This window comes from Symphalangus syndactylus, chromosome 12 (assembly GCF_028878055.3).
Source record: "Symphalangus syndactylus isolate Jambi chromosome 12, NHGRI_mSymSyn1-v2.1_pri, whole genome shotgun sequence".
Lineage (NCBI taxonomy): Eukaryota > Metazoa > Chordata > Mammalia > Primates > Hylobatidae > Symphalangus > Symphalangus syndactylus.
In genome coordinates, this window is record NC_072441.2 from 74,379,043 (window position 1) to 74,391,672 (window position 12,630).

The 12,630-nt window shown below is 45.4% G+C and overlaps 1 pseudogene; it reads right to left on the reverse strand.

Annotated features, from left to right (window-relative positions):
* The window catches only part of LOC134734853 (PRAME family member 17-like), a 42,312-nt pseudogene extending 34,390 nt beyond the window's left edge, over positions 1–7,922 (reverse strand).
* Between the last annotated feature and the right edge of the window lie 4,708 nt (positions 7,923–12,630).

Here is a 12,630-nt window from a genome sequence, read left to right on the forward strand (position 1 = left end):
CCCTGGAGCCACACTAAGATATATTAAGTGGAAGATTCCTAGGAGAACTTAGGAGAACAAAATGGAGTGAATGATGCTGAGAGCTAGGTGGAGTATACATCTGGAGATGCCACTGATTCCCTTACTATAAGAGACAGGAGGCGTGGACGCCATCTATGCTGAGCTAATAGTTGAGAGGTGTGATTTGGGGAGCAGGATCTGGTATCAATGATCAGCCCCTGAAACAGGACACATCCCCTCCCCCTGCATCTGTCATAGCTCACTGTTCCCAGCTACCAGGTGCTGGCTATAAACTACAGCCTCTCTTGCCTGTTAACAAGTTTTTCATAGTGTAACTACTGACTGGATGCTCAGAATGATCTGATTTGGAAGGTAAATATTCAAATGGCTTTTTGTAAGTGAAGCAAGTACAAACTGGATATTAGGAGAGAGGCTAATTATTAAACAAATTTTTAAAATGATTGATTTAAAGTATTTTACACCAACAGATTCAGCCGTCCCTTGAGGGTCTACAGTCTCCATTCAGGCCATGCAAACTTCTCTGCAATCCTCTTCTCAGAACTTGCTGTCTGCTTCCCAGGAGTCCTTACACAGATTATATAACACACACAAACACATACACACACGAACACACACACCTCTTGCCTCTCTCCCTGTCCCCTCTCTCATGAGTGCAGGGCAAGCAAAGCAAGTGGTCAAGATAGTGGAGACTTATCTTGGGTCTCCTCTAACAATTCTCCCTGTTCACTTTGCATTCCCTAAACCCTTATCGCCACCCTTCACCTTCATCTACCAGGGACAAAGCAGGGGTTTCTTTTGTGCACACACACTCTGAAAATTGTCAAGTAATTTGAGCCAAGGTGTTCGCTGATAACAAAGGTGCTATGGCTGATAAGAAAAGTGTTAGCTGATATGCTTAACACCCACAGAAATACTTGCATTTTTACTAGGGGCCTTTTGAGAAGAGAAGCTCCTTGGGCCTCAAAGAAAGCGGTAGCATGGTGGGATGGCTTTGGGGGACTGAAATGTGGGGCAGAGCTCCCTGGCATCATCTCAGACTGTGCTAGTCTTTGCAGAAGGATTCTCCATCCATCTGCAGCATCCCTTTCAGGTAAATCCTTAACTGCTGCTAGATGAGTGGTCAGATCTCCCACAGGACCACCTGGCCTGGGCACCTAACCAGCCCCCTCAAACCCTTCCTTCTTGATCTTTCCAGGAGATGGTGAAAAGTATGGTGAGGGTGGGAGGGAAAAGGAGGGCGTGCTTGTTTCACCCAAAATTGGGAGACATGGTGTTAGAATTTTATTTCTGCCTGGAGTGGTGGCTCATGCCTGTAATCCCAGCACTTCGGGAGGCCGCGGTGGGCAGATCACGAGGTCAGGATATCGAGACCATCCTGGCTAACATGGTGAAACCCCGTCTCTACAAGAAATAAAAAATTAGCCGGGCGTGTTGGCGGGCACCTCTAGTCCCAGCTACTTGGGAGGCTGAGGCAGGAGAATGGCGTGAACCTGGGGGGCGGAGCTTGCAGTGAGCCGAGATAGCACTCCAGCCTGGGTGACAAAGAGAGACTCTGTCTCAAAGAAAAAAAAAGAAACAAAAAAGAAAACACTAAGCACTTTATAAATATTAGCAATTTTATTACATATATAACTGTGTTTTCCCCCCTCAAAATAACTCTAGTATTATTCCTATCTTTCAGTTGTGGAAATTAAGTTCTGGGAGATTAAACAGCTTATTCATGGTCTCTCGTTAGTAGGTAGAAGAGCTACGGCTGGAGCCTAGGTCTGTTGGACTCCAGAAACTGTGCCTTAGCTATGCTGTGCTGCTGCTGCATGGTAGTGAGAACATATTTATTTGTCTATTTTAGTGGCAAATTTACCACCTCCTTTGGTGAGACAAAGATAAAGAATTCTTTCAGCCTATTCACTGAATCCTTTTCCATTCTGAGTGCTAGAGAACAGGCTCCGCCACTTACCAGCTGTGTGACTGTATATAAATTATATGCCCTCTCTCAACTTCAGCTGCCCACTCTATAAAGTGGGAATATGAACTCCTACCTTACTCTCTATGTTGTTATACATGAAAGCACTTTATAAAGTGCTATCTGCACCTGAGGTGTCATTGCTGTTAGTGAGTCCTTAGCTGGCTTTCTCTCTTTCACGTGTCTTTTTTTTTTTTTTTCAAACTTTTATTTTAGGTTCAGGGATATGTGTCTTTGTTATTGATTATGGAGTTCCTTGCAAGGCTCTTCTTTATATATTTTTAATGGCCTGGTTTCCATTTCCACTTTACCCACTATGTTCTCTCTTGGGCTGTCTTTCCATTTGACTCCACTGATTAGTCAGGGAACCAAAGTTTTTCAAGCGCCTGATGTTTTGGTCTCTTTCACAATTGTCCCTCCTCCTTCCCAGCTTTCCGTCAGTCCTGCTTAAGGAGACTTCAGCAGGCTTCTAGTGTGTTACTACATTTTATAATTCTAACTTCTAGTGTTTTCCTACTTAGTACTTCCTGTTCTGTTCCAATCCTGTTTTTCCCAGGCAGGACAGCTGGGAAATGGAGGGGAGCAGTCACTTTTGACCTTGGAAGGTGGTGTGCTGGAATAGGTGGTATCAACAGTGTCAGAATAGCCCTTATGCTGTGGGCTTTGATCCTGCTTCTAAATGGGTGTCAGTGTTCTAAATCTGCTTTTGGAATGGGAAACATGGAAACATTCATCATTGTTCTAATATTGAAGAAGGTATTGAGCCGCTACTCTATATTCATTGGGGAGTGACTATGTGTCAGGTTCTAGGTTAGGCACTGTGGGGCCATCAAAAAGAATGAGACACAGTCCCTGACCAGTAGGGCTACTGGGGACAAAAGACTCATAGACCACCGAGATAGGAGTAAAAGCTAAGTGGGGGCCAGGGGCGTGTTATCCCCAGTGGGGCTCCTTCCCACCCTCCCACAGGCTTCAATGTCAGCTGCACATTCCCACCTGCACCAACCCAGGCTTCTGGAGACCTTGTGAAAATAAAAATGAATTCCTTTTCTCCTCAAAGAAAAAAAAAACAAAGCCAGCCTCACAACAATACCTCAAGGGATCTAATGTAACCTTAAATGCCAAGTGAGCTATGCTAATGGCAACATCCAAGGTGAGCTGGATGTCCCAGTGCCCTGGTCATAGGTATAAATTCCACTCTAGAAAGGCCCTTTGCACACTCAGGCCTTACATCTGCCTGCCTCAGTTATGCTTATGTCAGGTTCACGACTATGCCAAATGTCCTGTTGCAGTCCAAAGGGAGTGGGTGGATGAGCAGAAAGAACACTTTGGGGGCTGTAGGCAGGTGAAAGATGATTTTATTCAGCATCAGCTGTCATCAACAGCTTTCTCACACTGTCCACCCTGTCTCAGCTGGTTAGTTCAGTGGCTCCCACACACAGCTGCGTGGTCGGCTTTCCCTTGCCTTCAGGGTCAGCAGCTTAACTCTTTCTCTCTCTGGACATGAGTGAGCCAAGCTGCATCCTGGCTCCCCTCTGTCCATCTGCAAAGATGGACAGCTTTGGTTCTCTCTCTTTCTCTGGACACCAGTGTGCCTGTACAGTGTTGGCAAAGCAATCATACCTTTTATAGACAATAGTGGCTTAGAGCCAAGTGATGAGCCTTCCCTATATTATGGCTATGGTGGTGAGCTTCTGTATGTTATGTCTACATGACATGACAACAAGTGGAGTTATACGCCTGCACTCTAAACTTGCTGAGTCACTCTGAATGTTTACCTGGGCCTATCCTTGACCCAGGTTCCTTACAGCTCAGTTCAGGGAGCATGCCCACCTTGCACTCCCGCACCCTGTTCCCAGGACACCTTGGAGGGTCAAGCTGGATGAGGAAATCAGTTGCTGTTTGAGTCCCTGGAGGGAGAAGGGAAAGAGACTTTTGCCATTTGATTTCTCCTAAGTCCTGGCCCAAGTGCTGCACTTATAATATTGTCTCCACCAACCACACCTGGGTTGGCCCTGGATAGAGCCGGAAGTCTTTCTTTACAGAAGCTATATGATATGGGGAACAAGTTGCCTATTTCTTGAGAAAGTCGAGGTCACTGTATTAGTTTGCTAGGGCTGCCATAATAAAAAGTGCCACAAAGTGGGTAACTTAAGCAACAGAAATTTTTTGTCACAGTTCTGGTGGCCAGAAGCCCAAGATAAAGGTGTTCCTTCTGTGGGCTGTGAGGGAGAATCTGTTCCATGCCTCTCTTCTAGCTTCTGGATGTCTTCTCAATATTGCATTTCAAATGCAGTATCTGGGCCAGGCGCAGTGGCTCATGCCTGTAATCCCAGCACTTTGGGAGGCCGAGGCAGGTGGATCACTTGAGTTCAGGAGTTCCAGACCAGCCTGACTAACATGGTGAATCCCTGTCTCTACTAAAAAAATACAAAAATTAGCTGGGTGTTTTGGCAGGTGCCTGTAATTCCAGCTACTTGAGAGGCTGAGGCAGGGAAATTGCTTGAACCTGGGAGACAGAGGTCGCAGTGAACCAAGATCATGCTACTGACCTTCAGCCTGGGCAACAGAGCAAGACTGTCTCAAAAAAAAAAAAAACACAATTTCAATATTTGGTATTCCTTGGCTTGTAGGCATATCATCTTGATCTCTGCCTTCAGGTTCGCATGGCATTCTCCCCGTGTCTCTGTCTTCGTGTCCATTTTTCCCCTTTTTATAAGGATACAGTCATATTGGATTAGGGCCAAACCCACTGGCCTCATGTTGACTTGATCAACAGCAGACACCCCGTTTCCAAATAAGGTCCCATTCACAGATATTGGAGGTTAGGACTTCAACATTTTTTGGGGGATAAAATTTGACCATGACAGCTAAGATCTCTCAGCTTCTCCTCAGAATTCCTTGGTACTTTCACCTTGCTCCTTCTTTGTTCTAGAAAAGTCTCTCTTTTCTTTGACCACGCTAACTCCTTCCTAGGCCTTCTAATTCCATCCCTTCCAACTTCCTCCTGGGTCCTTCTGTGCCAATTAGCCTTTCTTAGGCTTCTCTTCGGATCTCCCCAGACTTATACATTTGCTTAGGTCTTCTATCTGTTCCCATGGGTCCTGCCATTGCTGCCTTCTGTTCTTTTGTTCTTTTTCATTCCATTGCCTGCTGCATCCACTTCCCCACCACTCATGTGTTCTCTGCACTTTAGCTGTCAAAATAGCCCTTACAGATGCAGTAAAGCATGGTGGCCAAGAGTTCAGTCTTTGGAAGTCAGAATACCTGGCTTCAAATCCTCATTTACCTAATCTCTCTAAGCTAGTTCTGTTCATCTCTAAGCATGGATAGTAACAGTACTATAGTTTGGATGTAGTTTGTCCCTGCCCAAACTCATGTTGGAATTTGATTCCCAGTGTGGCAGTGTTGGGAGGTGGGATCTGCTGGGAGGTTTGGGTCATAGGGGCAGCTCTCTCATAAGTAGATTAATGCCGTCTGTGGGGGTGAGTCAGTTCTTCCTCTTGTGGGGATGGATTAGTTCTGGTGAGAGTGGGCTTTTAGAATCCGGCTTCCTCAGTTTCTCTCTCTTGCTTCCTCTCTTGCCATGTGACCTCTTTGCACATGTCTGCTCCCCTTCCACTTACAGCCATGAGTGGAAGCAGCCTTAGGCCCTCAACAGATGCAGCTGCCCAATCTCGGACCTCCCAGCCCCCAGAATTGTGAGCCAAATAAGGCCCTTTTCTTTATATCCAGCCTCAGGTATTCTGTTCTAGCAATGCAAAACAGATAAAGACAAACAACATATAACTTATAGGGCTTTTTAAAATTTTATATATATATATATATATATATATTTTTTAGCCTAATTATCTTAGCCTAATTCCTGGTCTCAGCTATGTGTTAGAATTACAAATTTTTTTTCCATTCAGGTTCCATTTATTTTTGACATTTTAAAATAACCATCCTTGCAGAAGTAACTCCTGCATCACTCTAGAACTTCAGGTTCTGACTCTAGGGCACAGGTCCCTGAAGGCCTCATGGACGCCAAGTCAACGTTTTCACCCAGTACTGCCCCCTGCTGAGTCACCTTTGTTTTTCTACTCACAGTGAGCATGTGCCTGAAACACACTGGCTCTGTGCTTCCTTTGAGATGCACCTGACCAGGTCTGGCTGCTCATACCTGTAAACCTGGCACTGTGGAAGGCAGAGGTGGGCAGATCACTTGAGGTCAGGAGTTCAAGGCCAGCCTCACCAACATTGTGAAACCCTGTCTCTACTAAAAATACAAAAATTAGTTGGGCATGGTGGCGCACGCCCGTGACACCAGCTACTTGGGAGGCTGAGGCAGGAGAATCACTTGAACCTAGGAGGCGGAGGTTGCAGTGAGCTGAGATTGTACCACTGCAGTTCAGCCTGAGTGACAAAGTGAGACTCTGTCTCAAAACAACAACAACAACAACAACAACAACAAAATGTACCTACATCCTAGATTTTAGTGCCCAAGTGTCTGGGAGAAAGCCTATCCACCCCACTAACCAGGCCTTCCCCAGGAGCAAAGATGGAGCTCCAGTTTCTCAGATGGCCATGAGCCACAAGAAGGGCAGGGGGCAGGACCAAAGAAGATCCTCTTGGGCTGCCTTACTTCCCTGAGTGTACGCATCAGCTCAGCCTGAATTGGGGACAGGATCTCCCAACTGACATGACCCCTGTTGTCAAGACTCTCCAGAGCGGCAGGATATGTCTCCAGGCCTAACTTGCTCCGTTTGCCTGTGTGACGCAACAGGACTTTCAGAGCATTCATGGAGGTCTCATTTCCATGAAAGTAGAAGGTGGTGAGCTGGGAGCAGTGGCTCAGGGCAGGCAGGATGACCCTGAGTTGGGAGTCCTGGATCTGACAGTCCTCTAAGGCGAGGGTCTCGAGAGTAGCAGCAGCTTTCTCTAGCAGAGCTCCAAGGGGCTCAAGATTGATGGTCCGCATTAGGATATGAATCAGATGCAGCTGCTTTAGGTGACTGAGGCTTGGGTACTGACACTCCATGTCCCGATCAGCTAGGTAAGCATGACAGAATGTAAAGGCCTCCAAGGGGTTCTTGAGGCACCTGAGCAGGTGCTCTTTGATATTATTGATCTTTCTTATATAAAGCATCTGGGGGTTCCAGGCAGAGGAATGGAAAGTCCAAGTCAGGAATGAACTGCTGTTGGCCATGCATGTATAACTCATGCCCATAACCAAAGGCTAAAAAGAGTTTGTGAAGATTGCTCATCTGGCTCAGGTAAGGGGCAAACTTTCCTGTTCTATTCAGCGAGCACTTTTTCCAGGCTTCCAACTCATGGATACTGCTGTCTGGGTATACCTTTTCCAATAAATTTCTGAAATTTGAAGTGGGCATTGAGTAATTCTGTACCTTACTACAACACAGGTGTACTAAACCTCTTCTGTAGTGGATCCACCCACAGAGGTAGCGCAGACATTCATCCAGGGTGTTTTCCTTTAGGTAGAGGTCTATGAACACCTTCAAGGGCTGGTGCTTTCCTGTCCTTGGACAGTCCACCACTGTCTGCCTCTTACTCATGGCCTCTGGGGAGCAGGACAGGGCCCTGGCTCCAGACCATATGGTCCAGAAATTCTCATCAACATCCCACAAATCCAGCACTTGAAGTTTCCACCTCCTGTGGTGAACCTTCTGGCCAGCAGTGTATCAAGTCTCTTCAGCACAGCTCGCAAGGTCTCCAGATGAGGTGTCTTCATCAGGAAACCCAGAGGGAGGCGGGGTAAGGGCCAGGCCTGCACCGTGGCCTTTAAAATCTCACAGCATCTCCTGCTAAAGGCCTCCATGAACAGCAGACAGAAGACCTCCTTGGGCAGCTCCTCCAGGGTGAAGATGGCCAACAACTGGTTCCTCAGCAGGCTCTGCCTCACCAGCTCCAGAAGTCTGGGTGGGGCCTGGAGGCTCATTTTGATAAATAATCAGAGGAGCAGCCTTCCAAACAAGAGGTGGTCCTTTCACTTTGAAACTGCCTTCCACAAATCCAATAGCTTTTTGTCAGTGAGGGAATTGTTTATCAGGAACCATGGAATCTGGCAGCTCCTCATGTAGTTCCAGAGTCAGTTTTAGGGAAAAAGAGGATCCATGCCTGTGAGTATCTCCTTTTGGCATTCCCCAGGTGGCATGATCCTATATAAACTATTGCTATTTAAGTATGGAACTCTGGGAACTGCCATCCTCATTAACATGTTTATCTGACATCATCCCAGACAGTATGGGTATTTCAGGTATCAGGATCATTTTATGTCCTTCAGTGATAGGGGTTGTTTCAGTTAACATTCCATATGCAGGTAGTAAACGCCCCTCAACTAGAAACTCTCTCATCATGGCTGGGCGCGGTGGCTCATGCCTTTAATCCCAGCACTTTGGGAGGTCGAGGCAGGCAGATCACTTGAGGTCAGGAGTTTGAGACCAGCCTGCCAGCATGATGAAACCCTGTCTTTATGAAAAATACAAAAATTAGTCGGACATGGTGGTGCTCGCCTGTAATCCCAGCTGCTCGGGAGGCTGAGGCAGAAGAATCGCCTGAACCTGGGAGGCAGAGGTTGCAGTGAGCCAGGACCATGCCACTGTGCTCCAGCCTGAGCAACAGAGTGAGACTCCATCTCAAAAAAACAAAAAAATAAAACAAACAAACAAACAAACAAACAAAAAAGAAGTGAAAAGACAAGAAACTCTCTCATCCAAAGTCCCTGTGAGACCACCTTTTCATAACTATGACATTAAGAGAAACCTGACATAGTTGACTCTTCTTGCTTCTGATCTCCAAGCTATCTTGGATCATTCCTGGGAATAAGCCAAGCTAGCACTGGGGGGAATTTAGTTAACAGTCTAACTTGAAAGCAAGGATGATGACAGCCTCTCCCTTAAACTACCACACTCCTTGCTCAGGGACCGAACACTCAGCATTACAATTTTTTGTGTGTGATTTTTACTGCTCCTATTATGAAGCTCCTATGAAGCTAGTCACTATGTCTATATATTCAGCCACAAATAATTTACTTTCTGTATTTTAACTACTGGCTAGACATCTTATCTAAATATTCTACTGACATTTCAATACATCCCAAAACTAAGACCTCCCCTCCCCCTACACTTTTGAGCTTCTTTCTGATTTTTAAATTTATGTTAATGGCACCATTACACTTCTGTCAGCTCTGGACACACACCTTGGAGTCAAGACTTCCTTTCCTGTATCAACTACATCCAATCAATAACTAAGTTCTGTAGGTTTTATCAATGAAACATTTAAAAATATATGTATCTGGGTTGGCCACAATGGCTCATGCTTGTACTCCTAGCACTTTGGGAGGCTGAGCTGGGAGAAATGTTTGAGCTCATGAATCCAAGATTATGGAGCTATGATCATGCCACTGTGCTCCAACCTGAGCAATAGAGCAAGACCCTGTCTCATATATATATATGTCTCATATATATATGTGTGTGTGTGTGTGTGTGCGTGTGTGTATATACACACACACGCCTTGTTTAGGCTATACACACACACACACACACACGCCTTGTTTAGGCTATTACTCCCCCTAGACTATTCTAGTAGTCTCCTAATGGGATTCCTTGACTTCAGTCCTTGTCATGATGATTACTTATATGTGTTGCTGCCAGATTATTCTTCTTAAAATGCTACTTGGTCATAGAACTTCCCTGCAGAAAAATTTTCAATGGCTCCTGTTTACCTGCAAGGTAAAATCCAAACTCTGACATTCAAATGCCTTTAAAATATGGCTTCTCTTCCTTGTAGCCTCATCTCCTTATACCTTTGACTACACAGAAGCATCAGTCATATTTGAAACATGGCCAGTACTTTTTTATTTGTGGGTCTTGGTTTTTTTATTTGTGGATCCTTGGTTTTTTTATTTGTGGGTCTTGTTTCCTTCTTTATTTTCATTTTTTAGAGATAGGGTTTTGCTCTGTCGCACAGGCTGGAGTACAGTGGTGTGATCATTGCAGCCTCAAACTCCCAGGCTCAATCAGTCCTCCTGCCTCAGCCTCCCAAAGCACTGGGATTACAGGCATGAGCCCCTTTGCCCAGCCGAGGTGTTTCCTTCTACTTGGAATACCTTATTCCATTCCTTATCTTTCAATGCTCTTCTTAAGTATGCCTTCCTCTTGGTAGGCTTCTCTGACTCCTTCAACTGGGTGAGTTCTCTCCCCTTGCTGACTCTCAGCATCTTATTTAATATCTACCCTCTTGTGGCCCTTAACATCACCTGTCTTACATTCTTTGGTAGGACATTCTTCGGTCTCGTTTTCATATCTCCTGCAACTTCTAACAGGGCCTCATATATGCAGATGCACATAATTGTTGAGACTCTTGACCTGACTTGAAGAGTGCTTAACTTTGAATATCAAGTTTCATTTTCAAAAATTCTCAATAGGCTAAGAGTGAGTGACAAGGCAAATGTGAGTGAACGCTGCAGTGAAGTGTGAAGCAAGGCTTTAGCTCCCAGCCCACTACAGCCTCTCCCTGCTTACCCCTTCATGTCTTTTCATGGTTTCACCTCATCTGCCACTCACACCGTGGGGGAATTCATAGGTTTTGGGGGAAGTGTCAACACAGGACGAAGATGCACCTCCCTGCTCCCTTCCTGCAATCCTTTCTCTCCCTCATCTTGGCCGTATTTCAACTTTTTCTTCTTGGCTCAGACACTTTCTTCTCTCTGCTTCTTGTCCTTCTGCTTTTCCTGTTTGCCTCACCTTCTCTATCACCATCTAGAGCCATAAATGACGTGGAGACTGCGGCTGGGTTGAAGATGAGAAGCAGAGACAAACAGATACATTCGCATGGAGAAAGGCTAGCCCACTGAGCCAAGGTGTGACCCCTCATGGCTTCTTTGGTCCCCAGCAGCACCAGACTTCTGACTCCCCTCTGACTACTGTCATCTCACTGCCTTCCTCGCTAACTTCAAACTACTCAGCTTGCAGACATGCAGCAATCGCTCTTTGTCCTGTTGGTTTGAGTTAAGAACAGAGGTTTGCAAAGTGATGGCTTTATCCACAGACACCTATGGAATGCAAAGTACTTTCTTCTTCCATTTACAAAACAAACAGCTGAGAACCAGGAATGCTGCCTCCTCATAGAGCCCTGCTAGCCCTCCCTCTGGCTTCTCACCTCCGGATCCCTCTACCCCATAAGCGCACTATCGTATGACTGCGGGTGCCCCCAGGGAGGTGCAATTTAATCTTCAACCTGTTTCTCCAAGGAGATTGCTTTTCTGGAGCACATTTTTGGAAGAGCTTAAATGTTTTAGTCTGATCATCTAGCATTCCTCGTCCTGCCTGCCCCTCCCTTAATGCATTCCCTTGTCTCCATCTGCAGCCTCTTTGTAAATCAGTTTCATTATCTCTAGCTGTACCAGTAACTTTCCCCTCATTACCATGATTTCTCCACTACCAGTTTATCCCAAATGACCCATGTGTTTAGAGACCACTGCGCTGGACGCAGAGATGACTTACTTGGGCACGTCCTGGTGAACGATGAGTTCTTGTCTGTCACAAGGCCAGAACTCCCTGAACTCCAAATATGAAGTCCTTTAATTATTGGGAAGTTGAATTCTGTTTCTGGTGCAAGCATTTTTAGGAACCAAGAGGACGCTTTTTAGAGCATTTTAAGCTCATGTAAAACACTTTTGTAAATCTAAAGGATTCCTTATATCTGTATCACTACTATTATTACCCAGATCTCCCTGGTTTTAGCACAGAATAACCAAAGGATGATATTCAAGTTCACTAGAACTAATTACAGTTGCCCAAATTTCTTGTGAATGTAACAAATGTCTAGAGTTTTGTTTCTGAGCTGACCTCAGTATATGACTGTCAGTAAATCCCAGGCCCCCTTGGGACAGCCAATCTTTCTAAAGTGGTTGGTCAAATACAACCACATACAATACGGATGACTCTCACAAACAAAATGTCGGGTGAAACAATCCAGCCCTAAGAGAGAAAATACCATACAATTCAATTTTTCAAAATTTGAAGGCAAAGAAAAAAATCAATTGTACCAGGTGCCAGGGTAGTGGTCACCTTGGTAAGGTAGTAACTGACACAGATGGGGGGCATCTGGGATGCTGGTAATATTTCTTCAGAAGAAATGTTTGCTTTGTGAAATTTCACTCTGCTTTATGAAAGTGCACTTATGATCTGTGCACTTTTCTGTACGTACAGCATATTCCAACAGTTCTTTAAAAAAAGTTTGTCAAGATTCTGACTGCTGAGCTTGGGATACGTGTGGGGTGACACTATGGAGGCCAAAGCAATTCTATCTTAGATGCTAACTTGCCATTTGGCTTCTGATTGACCCCTCTTCTGGGAAGGCCTCTAAGATTTTTGGTTTGTTCCTTATGGGTGAGTTCCTACTTACTGTAAATTCTGCCCTTACGGCAAATTCCTACCCGTTCTCGCTGAAGCACTTGTGCTCCTCTTCTACAGTATATAAACACCCAGTCTGGGGGGTAATGGTGCAGGATCATCCATCTTGTCGTGCCACTGCCTGAGACACAGACATGGCTTCTGTTTGTTAAGCTCCTATTAAATAAATGTTCTTTCTAAGAAACTGGATTTGTTAGCCTCTTTCTTTAGCAGCTGAGAGGCTTCCTCGGA